General features: G+C 42.3%; 1 protein-coding gene across 4 annotated transcripts in view; it reads right to left on the bottom strand.

Moving 5' to 3' along the window:
• Positions 1-17662, bottom strand: part of PPM1B (protein phosphatase, Mg2+/Mn2+ dependent 1B) — a 61418-nt gene extending 43756 nt beyond the window's left edge. For 2 of the 4 annotated variants that reach the window (XM_032682713.1, XM_032682715.1), the window contains exons 1-2: positions 16977-17212; positions 2031-2146 (exon numbers count right to left, since the gene is read on the bottom strand). The gene's annotated coding sequence lies outside the window, so the exon portion shown is untranslated. Of the gene's footprint in view, positions 1-2030; positions 2147-16976; positions 17213-17616 lie in introns of those variants that run through there. The other 2 variants (XM_032682714.1, XM_032682716.1) reach the window with 2 other exon arrangements.
• Positions 17663-18653: the final 991 nt, after the last annotated feature.

Genomic DNA, 18653 nt, shown 5'->3' with positions numbered 1-18653 from the left:
AGGATTCCGGGAAAGCAAGCATGTTAATAATTCAACATTCACTTTATACGACTCATCATTTCAGACATCAGCTGCAGGCAAATTTGGATAACACAGATTAAGACACCACCACCAGCTCCACCAAAGGTTACTACTGCTCCTGGACATGGTTGGCTGCAAGACATGCCCTTGCTGGACTGAATGGTGATGGGAACATCTTAGCAAAAAGATGCATTAAAAAACTATATTAACTGTAGCAAGGGGGCAAACACCCTACTCTGTCATCCCATTTACAGACAACATGTCAAGACATTTTAAAATGATTTCTATATTCCAAAACTCACATCTCAGTCTTACCACTTAACTACATATAAAGCTTATCCTGCATGTATTCTATACTAGTTTAACAAACTATCTGGATTAAACTATGTATCCATAAAACAATCATGGCACACAAAGGAATACTCTTAAGTATTCACGCTTTTGCAGAGCAACAACTGAAAGAATCAGATGAATTTAGCAGTTTAAAAAGAAAAAGCAAGACATTTAGCTTGGGGATTACACAAATAGTTCAGTAAAACCTGCTACATAAAAAACAAAACCACAGTCATAAAAAAATCAGAAATAGGTACATGAATAGAAGACTGCTGATCCAAGCCTTCAAATAGGTGCTGAACGCAGTATAATGAGTGCCAATTTCAGTAGGTTTCCACCTCCCCAAAACTGCTAGCATTAGGCAACCAGCTTCCTATATTAAGTGCTACTTCTATATTAGTCCCCAAAATAACTCTTAGGTCCTTCTGAGTGACTACACGTGAATGACTCCAACGTCCCTTCTACAACCAGATACCACGGCCTTGTATTCCCCTTCTTACACAAGTACTATCTCTGCAATGGACAGTTATGTGCCTCTCCATTCTTCATAGAATGGTTTGGGTTGGAAAAAACCTTAGAGACCACCTAGTTCCAACCTACCTGCCATTGGCAATGACACCTTTCACTAGACCAGGTTGCTCAAAGCCCCATCCAACCTGGCCTGGAACACTGTCAGGGAGAGGGTAGCCACAATTTCTCTTCCTACTATCTAATCTAAACACAGCCTCTTGCAGTTTAAAGCAATTACCCTTTGTCCTGTCACAACACACCCTGGTCAAAAGTCCCTCTCCAGCTTTCTTGTAAGCCCCCTTTAGGTAATGGAAGGCTGCTACAAGGTCTCCCCAGAGCCTTCTCTTCCACAGGCTGAACGACTCCAACTCTATCAGCCTGTCATCACACGAGAGGTGCTCCAGCCCTCTGATCATCTTCATGGCCTCATATATATATCCTCCACTCTTCCCTGGGAGTGGTGTGAGAATGACACAGCAAACATTAATAACATTTTGTCAAACTGTGCATGTAAGCCGAAGCCAAAGGCATCACTGCTGAATGATGTTAATGGCTCCTACCACTTGATCAGTGCTTTAACTTGCAGACAGGTGCTGCCTGTGCATGTGCTTGAAGCTATGGCTTTATTGAAAGAAATGCATCTACCATTCCCTCCAAAACGCAGCAAACCTGCCCTCTGACTCCCAATTATTTCCCAATGTTTTGAAAGTGACCAAAATATCACTTGAGTGCATTCACTGCATTCATTCTCTGCATTCACAGAGAACTACAATAAGCTCAGCACAGGAATAAAAAGTAAACAAAAAAGTTACTAAGACACTGCCAATTTAGTAAGACATTCCATATTGTATCATGTAATTTAGTATATCAGTTTTAGAATTAGAAACACCTAATGCTACCAAAAAGACAGCTCTGCATAGTAAACACTAGCTACAAGTAGCAACTCACTTGACCATTTTAGTTAAGGAACACAGTCACTGCCAGCTTATATGCCTCTGATCATTAGTGCATTTCAACAAACTATTTAGTACTTAGTAAACAGTCATAATAGTCTGCAGGAATAGCATAATGTGCAAGAAGCCAAGAACTCAGAAATAGTCCCATTTTGCAAGTCTCACTATTCATGCTTTTTGTCATCTGATCACGGACAATTTTGAAAGTCTTACCTTGAATGTAGTACAAAACCAAAACTTCTTTCAGATCTTTGTCTTTCTGATAGAGATTCACTTTAGACACTCTTCCGTGTATATTAAGGGTGAATAAAGCAGAAGAGCCTTTGAGTCTGAAAGCAGTAAGATGGAAGAATTGACCAGTTTCTCTCCTAGTTCAACACAATTTTCAATACAATCTATAACTCAATAGCTACTGCTAAACTGAAACTGATAAACTCCATGAGCCACTAGAAGAGGTCAACTTAGTCAAGAAGTTCCTATTTGTCTACGCAATGCAGCAAAACATCACATGAATGCTTTTAACTTGTTAGAGATGAAAGTATGAAGCGATTTAAGATATCAACAATTCAGTGGCCACTACTTGCCAAAAAACTCCCACTGTCAATACATACCACCTTCACAGATATCGTGTAACCAAATCCGTTTCCAAACCAGTAATACGTAAACCATGTGCGAGAGAGCGCCCGAATACAATTATGTGTATGCATGCATGTCTGAGTGCAGAGATAACGGAAAAATCTGATACACTAATGCAATAGTTTACAAGAATATATCCAGACCCTGCATGCAAAGGAAAAGAAAGACTAAAAGCTGAGACAGCAACTTATTCAAAGGCACAGAAACCATGACAAAGAAGCCTGTTACTGGCCACTACAGATTTCTTCAAAAGCACAAGCAGAAACACACAAGTATTCACTACGCTCTCTTGGTTACAAAAAAAACTAATGAAGTTGTACTTTTCACAAACCCATGAGAAGGGCTATCACACTTAAACCCACCCAGTAAGTAATTTCTGCAGCAAGAATCTAACCAAAGCCTTGTCCATTTTGGAGATGTTTATATGTAGCATCTAAGATAATAGTTTTTTTCACAGGCCTGGACAAAGAGGGAAGGGAACCAATACCGGAAAAATGGAGATTTAGTTCCACTATCCAGCATCTTGCTTCCTCCTCCCTCCCCAGTAAATTCAAATGCTCTACAAATTACTTCATTCTACCACAAGGTTCAGAATAACAAAGGCAAGACATATGGTTAACTATAATATTGTTATATCATAACCATAATATATTTTTGACACTGAAAAAGAGTACTTTTCCTTTCTTTCTTAGATTAAATGAGTTTGTTCAATGAATGTACATTGCTTATTCCATGCTTACTCAGCAGACAGACTCCAAGTAACTAATGCTTAATATCAAAAATAGTCAACACAAGTAAGTGATTATGGTAAGGTTATTTTACTTAGGAGCACTAGAAATAAACACCATTCACACAAGGAATGAAGTTTCCAAATAAAACAGCATTGGTTAGTTTTGCTACTTAAGTCCCACCCATGGGTGATTCTTCATAGAACGATTCAGAGTGGAGCGGACCCAGCAAGTCATTCATTTCCTCCTCAAAGCTCAGTCAACACTGACCTCAGTCCCAGGTGCTTAGGGCTTTATCTACTCAGGTCTTGAAAACCTCTACAGAGGCTTACAGGTTATTACTTAAAATCTCTTAATCCTCTTTACAGTAAAAATTTTTCAACATATATCCCCGAATTTCAATTTATGGCTACTGTCTCTTGTTTTCCCACTGTGTACTTCAGTAAAGAGACTGGCGTCATCTTCCTGGTATCCATCCTTGCCTACACCAGGATGGTTGCTACTACATCCTTCCTAAGCATGTCTTCTTCAGGGTAAACAGTCACAAAAGGCTCTCAGTATCCCCTCACAGGTCACATACAACAGCTCCCTGATCATATTGGTGAACTTGCTTGAAGTTTATCAGTGTTGCTCTTCTTGAGGGTAGGGAGCACAGGAGCAAAACTGGAGACTATTGCAGATGCAGTCTGGGACCATGTGAAACAAATGCCAACTAAAAGGCAATAAAGCTGTTTTCATGACTAGCAGGGTGAACTGCTGACTTGTATTTAACCTGCTGTTCACCAGAACCAAGTCCTTCTCAGTAAAGCTACAACCCAACCATTCTGCAGCACCATTACCAGTCCTGGAAGAAGGCCTTGGTATGAGCCCTTGATGAACACTTTAAGACTGACAGGCCCCTTCCTCCAGCCTGAGTACTTCAGGATGGCCACCCTGCCCTTGAGCCATCCACTTCTGTGTCTACCACAAACTGATGAAGGTGCACTCCATCTCCCTCTCTGGGCCACCAATAAAGACATTAAATAAAAAAAAGTAAGTAAGAGTAGCTCACAGTAGACCCTTGAGAAGCTCTAGTTTAACTACTGTCCAGGCAGAGTATGAACCATGGGCCACCCTCTAAAACCAGTTTTCACTTGACTAGTCATCCTCCCATTCAGACTGTAAATAGGAGTATGTTGTGGGACACTAAAAAGTCTTGCTAAGGTCAAAGTAAGAAACAAACATCGAAACTGCTCTACCCTCAGTTGAAGACCTAGTCATTTGACAAAAGGCAGTCAGGTTGGTCAAGCATGACTGACCCTTAGTAAAGCCAGGTAGACTGTTCCAGTCACCTTTTTCAGGGGCTCAAAAATGTTGTGCTACAAGTTGATATAAACTACTTACTGATAGGGCTATCCAAATAGAGCAGTATTTAATGCTTTTATCAAGTGAAACAGAAGGTTTTCTTTATTATATAATATAGCAAGGATGCCTTAAACAGTGAACAGGAACCAGCTCTACGCTTCAACAATTTGCAGAATTCAAATGTTCTGAAGCCTAAATACAAGAACTTTGTGCATAAAAAAAAAAGCAGGTCTCAACACGTGAAACACAGCAATAAAGCAATTGAGTTTCTGGATAATTTTCAAGGTATCTGGCAACTACACAGTAATAGCAGAGGTTATAAAAGGGAAAACTTAGTCTTTGTAACTCTACCTAAAACTTATTACAGAAACAGGTGGCTGAGAAAGGGAAAAGAAAGAAGTGAAAAATAACAGCAAATGACCAAGAAAACTCAAACATGTTTCATTATGAACACTATAAAGAATTTCTGGAATTCATATTGCTTCCACCTTTTCCAATAGTCTGAATTTCTCCCCAGCTGTATTGCAAGAAAATGCATTTTACTGAGACCTCTGAAACTGAAAAAATACAGGAACTCCTGGACACAGAATCAGTCAGTGCCTGACAAACAACTGCAAACTCTATTCTTTGCTAGTGATGACATTACTCATGTTTCACCCAAAATAGTTCAGTCCCTTTGCAGTTCATCAAAACTTATGCTTGAAACAGGCAGTGGATAAGATACTGTAGCTGCACATTAAGCAGTGAACACACCGCAGTGGATGAGCTTAGGCAGTCCTCTTATCCCCTAAGCAAATTTGCAAATGTGACAAAAAGCACAGAAAAACAGCATGACTTGCTCAGGAGCTTTCTGGCAAACTCCTTACCATGACCTTCACTATGCAAAGTTTTGGTTTCTGTTGTATTCTCGTGCCTACAGATATTCTTGTCAGCAACCACTGGTATTTAATTAAACTGGAATGGCTACTGTGAAGGGAGTCATATAAACATCTGTAGCAGGCTATGCATTTGGGGAAAATCCAAAAGAGGGGATGGACCTTTTCAATTTAGTTATAATAGATGTTTTAATGTCAACATTTAATTGCACACCCTTTTTTCTTTAGGATTGCTTTAGGATTTTCTTTAGGATCATTGTCACAGTTATGTGACTTCTCTATGGTCTTCTCTTCAGTAATATTAAAAGTAAATATTGTACTTCCATTTACAAGACAGGTCACGAGGTATCCAAGAACCCATGTTAACAACTACACAAGAACGCCCTTTGAAACATCTCAAGGTGCAATCTTAGAATAAGTTATGATAAGCTAAACTGGTAACTGCTGTAAGCCCACCTCCAGCCACGTGTATTTTCTACTCCAACTTTTGCATCATCTCATATCCTCATATAGCAAGGTGATTCAAGAAGCTAAACTAAAAGAAAATTAATCTCAGCAATATATACCCAACATATGCACATGACCTAACTTTCACCACAAGATGAGAAACAGCTGAGTAGCAGCATGACAAGTAAGAGAGGATCCTGCACATGGTTAGAAGTAGAAAATTGCAGAAATACAGCAGCACTAACATACTCAGGTAATCATATGAAAACCTCTTCCTCAATGAAAATCAGGATTATGAGTGAGTTCCAGAAGCAAATGCCCGAGTGCCTGCAGAGGCCTAACAAAAACTCTCTTTTCTGTACTGTATCAACATTGAAAAGTGGTAAGAAACCAAACTATTCTAAGGACCTTTAACTAAACGGAGGGATACCAGATGCTTACCAACTAGGCAGCATGTAGCAGAAATCTGTTTGCGTAAAGAGAACAAACTTCTCATAATGAGAGACAAAACCAAAGTCATATTATGTGCAATGAGTCAGCTTCCGAGAAGATGCTATATCCACTCTTTTTAAACAGTTGCAAAGAAGTAATATCAGATATGTCTAGTCCCCAACACTCTCACCGAGGTAACATAAGAGTTAATGACTAGAAACTAACGGAAGAAATTCAGAATTAAAAACTCGTCTTCAACTGAATTACTTGAACTGTCCTTTCTCCAAGATTTTGAAGGCACTACCTTTGCTGGTTGAACCAATTAAGTCTTATTGCTTTTCCCCCTTTTAATTTAAAAATCATTCTGGATCACATCAGCTCTAACTTTGCTTTCTAAATGGCAGTTTAGTCCCAGTACATACTTTCAGTCATCCAAAGATCTTAGAAGAATCTTTGCTTTCTCAGCAACAGTCACGAAGTCTACTAATTCCATAACACCTTACATCCAAAATATGAATAGATGCACTAAGTTTTCCACTATCTGCAGGACTTCTTACACAATTTGGGACAAAAAACCCCAGCAACATGCACAGTTCAGGAAAAAGCACTATAGACTAAATCTTCTCTCATTCCCCCCAGCCCTTATCAAGAGGGGATACAACAGGAGAAAGAGCTCAAAGAAACCACACATAAACAAAAAGGACAGAAAATGAAGACTAATACCAAGAAGCTCCTCCCCATCTCACCCAGCAGTGTCAGTGGTCAACTCACACTTGTTGTGTTTTACCCATGCTAGTATCAAAGAGTCAAGATACCTCTGAAAGGCAAACAGCTCCAGGAGGTAGTGGCAGGCAGCAGCACTTGGTAATAAAAGGCTGCATATCTGCTGATAAAAATCTTTCACATGACGAACAGACAAATGAACAGAAAACAGAACCCCATGATGAGAATAAGAAAGAATATCCCTGGATGAATAGTGTGCTCTGCCTACTCAAGTATTAGCTGAAGCTATCAATGAATTTATTACATAAGTTCTTTAGAAAGCATTGTAGTTTTCTTCCTTACTAAGAACACTACCTTTCACGTCCTCTCCTGCCTTATTTTAGTTTCTCTCTTGTAGTAACAGTAGCAGACTCTGACCCAAGGAAAGGACAGGATAAACACTAACTGAGAAGTGTTCTGAAATCAGAACAAAATGAACTGTACAGAAGAAAGTTTGCTCACAGAAGTTCACCACTTCTTTTTGCACTAATGGTAGCTTAAGATGACTACTGAAAAGAAGAGAAATAGCAGAAAAGGATGATGAACATTCCAGTCCAGTGTTCTAGGACCATTACTTTACTTCAAGCACAAATCTGACAATTCACGACAGATCTAAGCTGTCATGCCTACTTTGTACCCACGAGCTTCTGTTTTAATCAGTGCTTCAATAAGCAAACAAACAACATCTCTGAAGGAAGAGACAAAATGGAGTTTTCCACATTAGCTTCACATTCCTCGTGAAGTCTGGACGAACCTAGAGAAACCTTTCCAAAAAATTAGTTACTTCAGTTATGGCATTGCTACTCCAAGTTTTTATTTATACAAAACACATCTGAATCTGCTAAGCCTGAACAAAACAAAACAGTGAAAACAAATCACTTCCAGTAGTAGCTGACTAGTACTTTTCCTAGATGGGAACCCTATATTCGTTCTGTACAGATAAAGAAATATGTAAAATTCCAGATTGAAAATAGTATGGTCATTAAATACAACTGAGAATATATGGTATTTTTCAAGGAAATTTTTTTCAAAATATGAATTAATAAAGTACAATTGCAGAGTACCTTCCACAGTGACATTTTTCTGACCATGTTAAATTCTGTTTCCTAATTTCAAGAATCCTGAACTATGTTGGAATTTTACTTCTTCACCTCTGACTCCAGAAGTAAGGCACCATTTTCGCTTCATGTTAAAAAAAATCAGAAATTGTTTTGACTGTTTGTAACCTTATCCTCTTCCCTCCAGAAGTCAGATATGCTAAGCCAACAGCATTCCTTTTTTTCTTTAGATTAAAATAATACTGCAACAATAGTCAAAACCACAAAATAAGCTGTTTTGGTTAGCAACAGCTGCTATTTTGAGTTCATTAAACATTTTAGAGAATTTCTTTTCTGGTATAGAATTTTTTTTGGTGCATTCTAGTTAAGAAAGTAAGAAGTCATCCTATTGTATGTAAAATTACAAGCCAGATACTAATCTTCAGCAGCTCTTAACCTCCATCACTTTCATGCTCAAATACCATAAGAAAACACATCGAAGCATAGACATGGTTCAGCGTAAGACAAACCAAAGGGAAACCAGAAGTAAAATAAATTTATTGTTTACTATGATACAAAAGTAGGATACAAAACATCAGCATCATTATGGCAGAGTCCTAACAGTCCTTTCCTTCCACATCACATATAAACTTAATTATTATTTCCATTTTAAAACACAAGGAGTTAACTAGGAAACAGTTAAACCATAGCTTTTACCACTTATGAAAACACAAATGAGCTCTCAAGGCCTGCCTGCAGAGGACACTGAATAGCTACTGACTCCAGCAAACACTAAGAAACATCTCTTTCTAATGTAACCATCCACAAAGTGGTATGCTTGTCTTTTCTTTGATCCCACAAATTACTTGTAAGAGACAGACACATTAAGCTGCTTCCAGTTTCTTTACATTGCAAGAGATGCACAGAATCTGAAAGAGGCCTGGTTGGAAACCCTCAGAGAAAACAAACAATTGCTATTATTAATGCATTTTTTAAATGACTGAATGCTTATGAACTTGAGGTTATCTTTTGAACAGCAGTTTGAATTGTGGTGCACTTATGGAGCATTTATAGAACAGGTTTCACACTTCCCTCTTCCCCCAGCTCTACCTATTGTTTTCACAACAGTGTTCTCATCTTGTTTATGTATAAAACCTCTATTATTTGAAGTCTTATGCACAACCTTCTACTAGCTTAGATAAAGTACTCCTCAGAGTTACACAATCAGATACAACCTAGACTTTGCATGATTCCATCCACCAGCCTAAGCAATCAGCAATGAAAAGAGCAGGAAAGACATCATCTCAGAGAAAAGGAAAAGTGAAACAAAAAAATCTCTTGCTGTAACATGTCTCCTGGAAAACTGATAAAGGCACAGAAAACGTGACAAGCTAGTAAATGGATAAACACCCCATCTGAGGAGACCATTTGATAGATCTATAGGCAGTAGTCCTACAATTACTGAATAACACTGACTGGGTATAAATCCTACCTGTAATTAGACATTGTTAATAACCTCCTTAGGAGCGTCACTTCAGCTCTTGATGACAACACCCAAAGTGAGACATCCATGAGTCTTAACAGACTGTACTGTGCACGGGGACTCTATGGAGCTAGATGGAGCTGCTTTACCTTCTAAGATGAGGGACTGAACACTACCTGGGGGAGTCAGCGGACTACCTCTGTTAGGTGTGGATTCAAGTTTTACAACAGCTGAAGTAAGAAAAGAACTTCATGTTTCTTCTGACTATGCACACTAAAAATAAGTAGCCTTTTCCTGAAAAGTCAACTATAAACAATTTTTATCAAATGTCCCACAGAGAACCAAACTTAATCTCAAACAGTAGAAACTAGTGGCTGCAACTAGTACCACATCTGAAGTGAGGTCTTATGCACAAGCTGGTATTTAGAGTACTTTTTGACCAGGATAAGATTTTCCTGTCAGGAACTAGAACAAACAGTACAGAGACATATTTTATTACTATACTAGGGAAACAGAGAGCAGGAGCAGACAGGACACAGGAAAAAAAACCTGATAATACCTGTGCTAGATTCACTTTTCATACCTTTAGAGAAGCTCCCTCAAGTCAATGCTTTGAGTATAGGCACACTTCAAACAGAAGCAAAAGGAACAATTTCTTTAGCTTTATACACTGAAGTCAGAACGCTCAAAACAGCCTGCAGTACCACATAGTTTCGGTACAGTACTTCTCATCTGAAAAGTTTCAAAGCACATTACAGTTTCAGCAGTTTTTCAAGGTCACAAGGATAATCACAAACACAAGTCCCCGCCCCCTCCAACTGCTAATCCACCACCCTCAAAATCCAGCCTAGCAGTACTCCAGAGACTTCAGCACATACATTTTCAAAACCCTCATTCACTTCTCTCCTAGAATCATGGTCCCAAACTACTATATGTGGTACTTTCCATACATCTGCAATATACAAAGGCAACTTCACACCTGTCTATATTTATTTGGACATGGTTTAATAAGTATGCTGGATACTCTCAAGAATTTTATCTATCCTGCGAAGAAGAGATTTTTAGCATCCCTTAAGAAGCTGCTGTAAGGAACATCATTTCCTATTTCTAGGTATGTTACCTGAAACGTTGGGAGGGATACACTTTTAACTGTTCTGAAAGACATTTTGAATAGCGTTAATTATAAAAAAAACCCAAACAAACATAACAACAAAAACCACAACAGTGAAACAAGAGATAGTGAAAAATAAAACAGCAGCAAGCCAAGCTATATGTGTTGTGTTTCCCCACAGTTTCACTGAAACTGGCCAGAACTCAGAAGTTAACACAGGAGTAAATATTTTGCAAATAATCAGGTCCTGTGAGTTTTGTGGAAATAAACAGTCAGGTCAAGGAGAGACATCCAAACTAGTGCCCCTTGAGGACAAGTGCAGTAGAAGCTCAAGCTGTTGCTAAAACCAACTTCCCATACAGGACAGTAGGACAGATAATGCCCCACACACATGAAAACACTTTCAGAGCTCACGATACAGCACACCCAGAAAAATCCAACCACAAGACACAAAGTCACAGGAAGTCAGGCCTCATAACCTGTTGCTCACACAGCTAGTTATATTCTTGATTAACTAAAGTTAAACCATGAAAAAACTACTTTCCACAATTTAGAGTAGTTTTAACACCAGTCATTTTCACACAAAATTTCAAAACTAGGGACAATAATTGGGGAAGAGACATTCAGTTACCAGTCAAGATAAACAAGCAATCCTTAGTCAGAGAGCAGCAAGACAATTTCTGCAGTCCTGACAACAGCACTTAGGAGGCAGCAGAAGGCAGAACCCACTCCCCTGCACAGCTCAACACCCTCTGCAATGCTCTAAGACCTAGAGACCCAGTTGGTACATCTATGCTGTCACTTCAGTTTGATTCAGTATCGTGCTTTTGAAGCAAATCTGTCACCCCACTTTCTGTACTTTGGTTCACATCTCACAGAAGTTCCTGAACACAGTATCTGGACATCTCCAAGATTAACCTAAACCAAAAATCCGGGAAAGCACCTAATACCCACCAATGTTTGGAGCATACACAGTCCACAGAACCGGACTACAATAAAGAGCTACGAAGTACACACACTATGGACACTGATTCTGCCTAAGTTAGAGTTTCACTCTATAACTTTCTTCAACCACAGCATACTGCTTGCTAATGTAAATATAATCAATGCAGCAGATACTGTCCATTCATTTATGACAGCTTCGAGCTGCAGTGACTAAACCCATAGACTTAAGCTGTTAACACACATCTAAAAAGCCCTAAAAAGGAGGGCTGCACTGCACATTTGAGTATTCCTCTCCCTAAAATAACAATAGCAGCAGTGTATCACCACTCACCCACTTTTGCTTCCACCCCTTTACTGGTTAGGAGTTTCAAAAGCTAATGGGATACTTCTAGAAAACTTCTCTGAATACAGTTTAAAAAAAAACCAAATCCCAAGATCTACACACTTCATGCATCACTTATATTTACTGTTTTATAAAACTTTTTAAATAACACTGAAAACACAACACAATAATTCACATCAATAATTCACTGGAGGTGGGGATAGGAAAGGAAGAGCAGCATGTGCTCAATAATGCTTTTTTTACTTACACACCAGCTTAACCAACAAAGCTGCCAGAAAAGAGCTTTTTTTCTTTTTGAATAAGCTGATCAACATAATATTCATTGTTTCACTTGAATCAAAACATCAGTTCTTTACCAACAGTTTCACCATTGAGATGTTCTCTCCAGTCACCAATTTTTCTTTCTGTATACCAAATTTTAAATACAAGATCATGAGTTTTGAACACATAATACCTGGCTTTATCAGGACAAACGAGGTGGTGAGAACAGACCAAAGCAGTATTATATTAACAAATTACAAAAAGGTGTTACCTCCTCTGCTCGACAAGTCATCATCTTACTTCATTAACTCCTTGATAAAAACAATTAATTCATATGCTAACAATGCAGAGCCATGTTTGCTCTACATTCAGTAAAGGTCAACTTTCTACACTGAGGTGCAGACACAAAAGTAGGATTATTGAAGACGACATTTTCTGTTAACACACTAATGCCATGAAAATTGCCAGGAACAAATGATGCTTTCCTTTGTGATTTAACTGGAAGTTTGTGGTTATTGACTTGTCACTACCATACACACTGAAGAGCCATCTTAAGCTTTCCAGTAGCCTAGTCTGAAACGTGATGTTTTTCTGACCCGTTTCCTGTTAACTCTTGTGAAAATAGACTTAAGCACCTACTTGTACTATTTATTTGAAAGAAAACTCAACGAAAAAGTTATTTCCCACCAGAGATGAAGAGAACTTACCGTATGGGATAGTAGTGGCATAATAGTAATGTTAAGGAGAAACTAATGGTTCATGAGAAAAGGAGTTGTGGATGACATTTTTCCTAGCAGAACAACAATCCCTGGGCCTGAGTAATTTCCTTCAAAATTGTATGAAGGGCTGTTTTCTGCTGAGATATGGAGTTTTCCCTTCTGTCATTTTCTACATTAAAACATCTTTGTGACTTCTCTCCCAAAATAGGGTTTTCTAAGAAACAGAAGACTAATTTAACCGACACTCATTGGCAACCCTTATGTTTCAAGATGCCAATAATGTCTCAAGAAACTGAGATGCACTGAACTGCTCATCTCAGGAAACTGGAGATGAGCTACACCAGCTCACTGAATTTCCTACCATCTCATGTGAAGATTTTCAGACCAGGTTTTTTTGGAGTGACATTGATTGATACTTCAGATTTTTATCTGACTTTAGCACATAATACAAACATGAATCTGCACAGGATTGGTAAATTTTAAGCAGTTTGACCAAAGTTTCCCATACTAGATATCTGCCCAAAGCTCAAAGACATCATCCAAATAGCTAGTGAGTTTGCAAAGTTGTCTGTTAAAGAAAAACAGTTTTGATTATCTTTTTGGAAACTCAGTATCCTTATTCTTACTTCAGGGACACTTTTTTCAATTTCTCTTTTCTGGGCTTCTATAGTCAGATATCATTCTATTTGGGTGGCTTTTTTATTTTTTTTTTCTTATTAATAAGCTGCAATACCTGGTCCAGATTTTGACATTAAATTCCCTGAATATTAAATGCCTCCCAGATATGTTGGAGACCAGGGTTAAACCAGACCCCTCTTGCAGTTTCATAAAACATTCATCCTGCATTCATACTGCTAACAGCCAGTGAGAAGAAAGGAGTGACCATTCACACCCTGTACAGTTATAAGCCAGATCTTGCAGACCATCAAGCACAGATCTTGAAGACCACAACTGAAGCACAGAATGAAAAAAGTAAAAAATAGGGAAGGACCCAAGACAGAAAAAATGTTTACTTCAACAGTTTTCTGAAGAAATCAACATTGCTCTCCTTCAATTTACTGATATAAACAATATTCAGATCAAACCACTTGGACTTCTAAAAGGTCCAAGATCTGAAGGATGTGTCTTCATTTTCACAGAGAAGGGAAGCAAAACACTAGTGCAGCACTGAATTCAGAGAGATCAGAAAACTTTTCAGACAAGGTGTCAAGAACCGAAAAAAACAAAAGCCAAACAAACTAGAACATATTTGATTCAATTAAGGTGGTGGGTAGAATGAACCAATACTAGAGAAAAAAACCAGCATAAAGATAGGCACGGTCTATTACAATCATCACTCTCCACAATCCACACATGGAGTCTAAAGACTGGATTCTTTCACCAAGGGTTTCCTGTTCACTTGGAAGAGACTGGCAAAACCCAACAGTTAGCTAGTTATCTTCCAGTGCTGACTGGAAAAGAAGCCATTTACCACTTCCTGAGCTATAGCAGTAGGCCTTCGTGGCAGATTTAAGCATTCCTACTGGACTGATGATCCAAGACACTACCAAATGATCAATTTTCATTTTTAGTGGTTTTTGTCAAGTAAAAACCACACAAAACAACAGAAACCACACTGACAAGAAAACCCCATCCCTGCCCCCTTGAACACTATGGCAATATTCATCCAGGTGTGCTGCAGTTTGCTTCATTCCAAATGGACAGTACTGGATGAACACCGTTCTACCCCATCCCTTGCTGCAGTCTAAATAAACCCTGCTCCAAAGAGTAATACAAATACTTCACATACATAGGTTTCTAAATCCACTACTAAGAGTGGTGCTAAATATCCAGTGGTACTAGGATTTTTAGTGCCTTTCCCTTTTGTAATATGGAGGCAACACATTCATGTAAGAAATACTCCCTATTCTCCATCAGCCCCCCCTGAGAGCAGTAGTTCTTGACACTGAGCACCTCAAATACATAGATTTCACAAGCTGTAAGTTCAGTTGTGATAGGTTTATATTTCTTGGGACAGAGTCTCAAGTTTAGTAAGTCAGAAGCACACATTAGCTGATCATCATTGGAAAAGTATAAGTGAGCAATGACAAATGCACACCAGAGACAAGAAGAGAACTGGATTGTCCAGGATAATTACGAGACTACTCTTCTCTTTCTCTAGGTCCCTGCCTCACTAACTGATCACCTCATGGCTATCACAATAAAGGAAAAATGGGTTCTCTGCACCCTCTATGCAGCCCTCTCCATACTACATTAATTACACTTCCCTCATCTGATGTTATGTGCCGTAATTAGATCGCTACTCTGTGTAACAGCCTGCTCTAAATATCTGTGCAGAACAAGAGATGAGTGGCTACGTAAACAAATAATACGTACTGTCTCCAACTTGCAGAATGTGGGATACACACATGCAATTATTCCTCATTTCCACCTGTGCCAAGCAGCTTTCTATTCTAAATGGATTGTCTCTTCACAAATCTCCAACTCCCAAATGTTTATGCACTAACCCTCTCTCAAACACAAGCACGTGTCCAGTATAAAAGACTCCACACCTTCTACAGACACGCACTCAGTTAAGTGTTAAGGTCTAGAAAATGCACGTAATAAATACATATAATAGACACATTGGAGCCCCTGAGCCCACACATACGTGGGGGCTTGTCTACACCATATTAAGTGCTTTTAGTTAGCTGCTGACCTGTCAACACCATTATGAGTGCTAGTTTCAGCAAAAGTTTACCCTTAAAGTTAATGGAAAATTTACCCAGTGAAACAAACAGAACAAAATAAACAAACAAAAAAAAAAAGGCACACTTTACCAGAAACCCCTTGACTGTTCTGTAGCCTCCTTTAATTTGATATATTCATAATGGTGACAAATTGCCTTATATTTATTCAATTTTGTTACTTTCACTAGACGTCACAACTGTAAAATACTTCTCTCCATACTATGAGCAGCAAAGAATCCCCATAGCCTCCAACCTGCTCAGGACCCACCTGAGACCCTGGACCCAGTCCATCATCCCTCCCCCACACCATTTCAACTTTTCATAGCCTCAGCCAAAAACGCCTGCACCCTCTCTCTATACACAGACTAACTAACTCAGCAATACGAAAACTCCAGTTTCCCTTTTGCACAAATACCATTCCCCTGATACACACGTGTATACATAGCCTAACATAATCTTCACCCTATATATGCATAATGCACACAAATTCATCCTTCCCCCCTTTTTCAAACGTACCCAAATACCCAATCAAGCCCCCTCACTTTCTTATAACTCACAATAATCCTTGGAACCCACAAGAAGAGTGCATCGATGCCCTCATAGACAGAAATTTAGACTGCCTGGCACCTCTCACAAATATATATACCTACAGTTCTACAGCTCACCAGGACATGCACAAACTTTTCACTGAACAACACTATCATGACCTCAACACGTGGCATTTGCTACACATCTTCCCATTTGTATTCCATGGGCCAAACCACAAATACCCAGCCTTTCCATTTCATCACAGGTGAGACACCAACTCACAGCCCCTCTTACATTCCCAGGACACAGATCACGCTGGTTGCTGCTCTATCCCATCTCCACATACAGGACACAAAGCTCACCGTGCTGGTGACAGCCAGGCATCTCCCTCAGCTCCCAATGTGAGCAGCAGACAAACCAATGCACAGCAGTAGGAACACGCATGCCTTGCTGTCCACATACCAGCTCATATTACACACGAAGGTCTCGCACATTAAGTCTAACCACACCGGCCACCAAACAAAACAAGTCCAGAACCTTGTAGCAACCTGTTACCACTGTGCCTGTAAGCTGTACACAGCCTTACCTACCACCCAATGACTCCCTCCTCCACAGCCTTTAGAAGCCAGCCAACTTACCACCTTACTTCTCACAACACACAGAAGCCTGTTTACCTATCGCTCCTAAATTTATAGGCCTTCATTTACCACTACTCCCAAATACATGTTGTTCCACCCATCACATGTACCCCCACGGTATAAACACATCCCTCAACCTACCGCAGCACATAAAACAAGACGGGCACCGATTTTTCCAGCTGCCTCCAGCCCACCAAAACGATTCCCTCCTTTCGAAGAAAGCACTATTGTAAATTACAGCACAAGTATATCCACTGGGTTCGCAGAGCCAGCAAGCTCCAAACTACGAGAAAGAACTGCCTTCAACTCCTTTTCCCCAAAGGCTCCCAGCCACTGCCCATCTGCCCATGACTTCATCCCGTCAGAAGCACCCAGGCCGCACGGCAGCTTCTCCCCTCGACCCCGGGGCCATGCCCGCCGCCCGCCCCCTCCCACCCCCCGCACCCCCGGTCGGTCACACCGGCACGTGTGCGGGCCGGGCCCCCGGCCCAGCTCCCCCGGCAGCAGCCGGCACATGCCGGACACCCCCGGCGCCTTGCCCGGCGCCACCCCCGCGGGGCCCGGCCCGCCGGCTCCTCCGCCGCGCGGGGCCGGGCCCGCGTCAGCGCGGCCCTCTCCGCTACCCCGCCGGGAGGGCCCGGCGGTGCCCGCTCGCTGCCTGGAGCGCACCCGCCGATCCGCCGCGGGCCCCGCTCGCTGCTGCTCGCGGGCGCCGCGGCCCCGGCCCCGGTCCGCCCGCTCAGCCCCTTCCCCCGCTCCGCCCCGGCCCCTCTCTGTGTACCTGCGGGCCCGGCGTCCCCCGGCGCCCGGCGGCGCTGCGGGGCCCGGCGCGGGTGCGGGGGGTGCTGGCTGGGGCTCAGGCGCGCGCCGCCCCGCGCTGGCCGCCGCCGGCCGCCGCCGCCGCCCGGTCGCGCACTCGGAGCGCCGCCAGCAGCGCGGACATGTTGGAGCCGCCGTGCCCCCGCCCGCGTCACCGCGCTCCGCACGGGCGGCACCGCCGAGTCCGCCCCGGCCCGCCCCCCGCCGCTGCCCATTGGCCGTCCGCCCCGTCGGCACCTCCCCTCCTCGCTGCCATTGGTGATCCCTGAGCCGCTCACCCGACGGCCCCGCCCAAACGCCTTTCCCTGATTGGGTCTCCCCGCTTTGTTTTCGTAACTATTGGCTGCGTCTCTTGTCAATCAAGACGCAAGCGAACTCGGTCTTTCTCCGCACTTTTTTTTTCATAACCGGCCTCGCAGCCTCGGGGTAGAGCTGACGGAACCGTCTGTCAGCGAGCGTCCTCGCCCCTCCCCGCCTCCCTCCCGCCGCCACATCCCCTTCCTCCCGGCGGCGCGGTTTGCCTGCAGGCCATTGGCTCCCACCGCCGCCACTCCTGCACCCTCTCTCGCCCCCGCCGCCGCTCCGCCAAGTGGGCGGGAACCGGCCCGCGGGTACCTTCTCCTGATTGGCCGCCGCCCCTGCCAGTCAGGCGGAGCCGGCGGAGCCGCAGAGCGCAGCCCGGCCCGCGCGCGGCGCCGCTCCCCACTCCGATTGGTCGCGGGGCGGGCGAGAGGCGCGCGACCTCCCCCGTACCCCACGGGGGGCGGTGGCGAGTACCCGTATGTGCGCGCGATGACATCACCGCTAGCCAATCAGCGCGCGCGGGGGTCGGGCTCCCTCCCGCACTCGCGGGAGCCGCTGCGCCTCGCGCGCCCCGGGGGATGGGAAGCTGGAAGCGGGTGGCGGGATCGCCGCCGGCCCCGGGACGGTGTGCGGGGCTGCCGGTGCTACCGCAGCAAAGAGCAAGGCTGGAGGTGTCTCGGCCCTTCGTGTTCCCGT

The sequence above is a fragment of the Chiroxiphia lanceolata genome, chromosome 3 (assembly GCF_009829145.1).
Source record: "Chiroxiphia lanceolata isolate bChiLan1 chromosome 3, bChiLan1.pri, whole genome shotgun sequence".
Classification (NCBI taxonomy): domain Eukaryota; kingdom Metazoa; phylum Chordata; class Aves; order Passeriformes; family Pipridae; genus Chiroxiphia; species Chiroxiphia lanceolata.
This window is presented reverse-complemented; position numbering and strand designations above follow the sequence as displayed.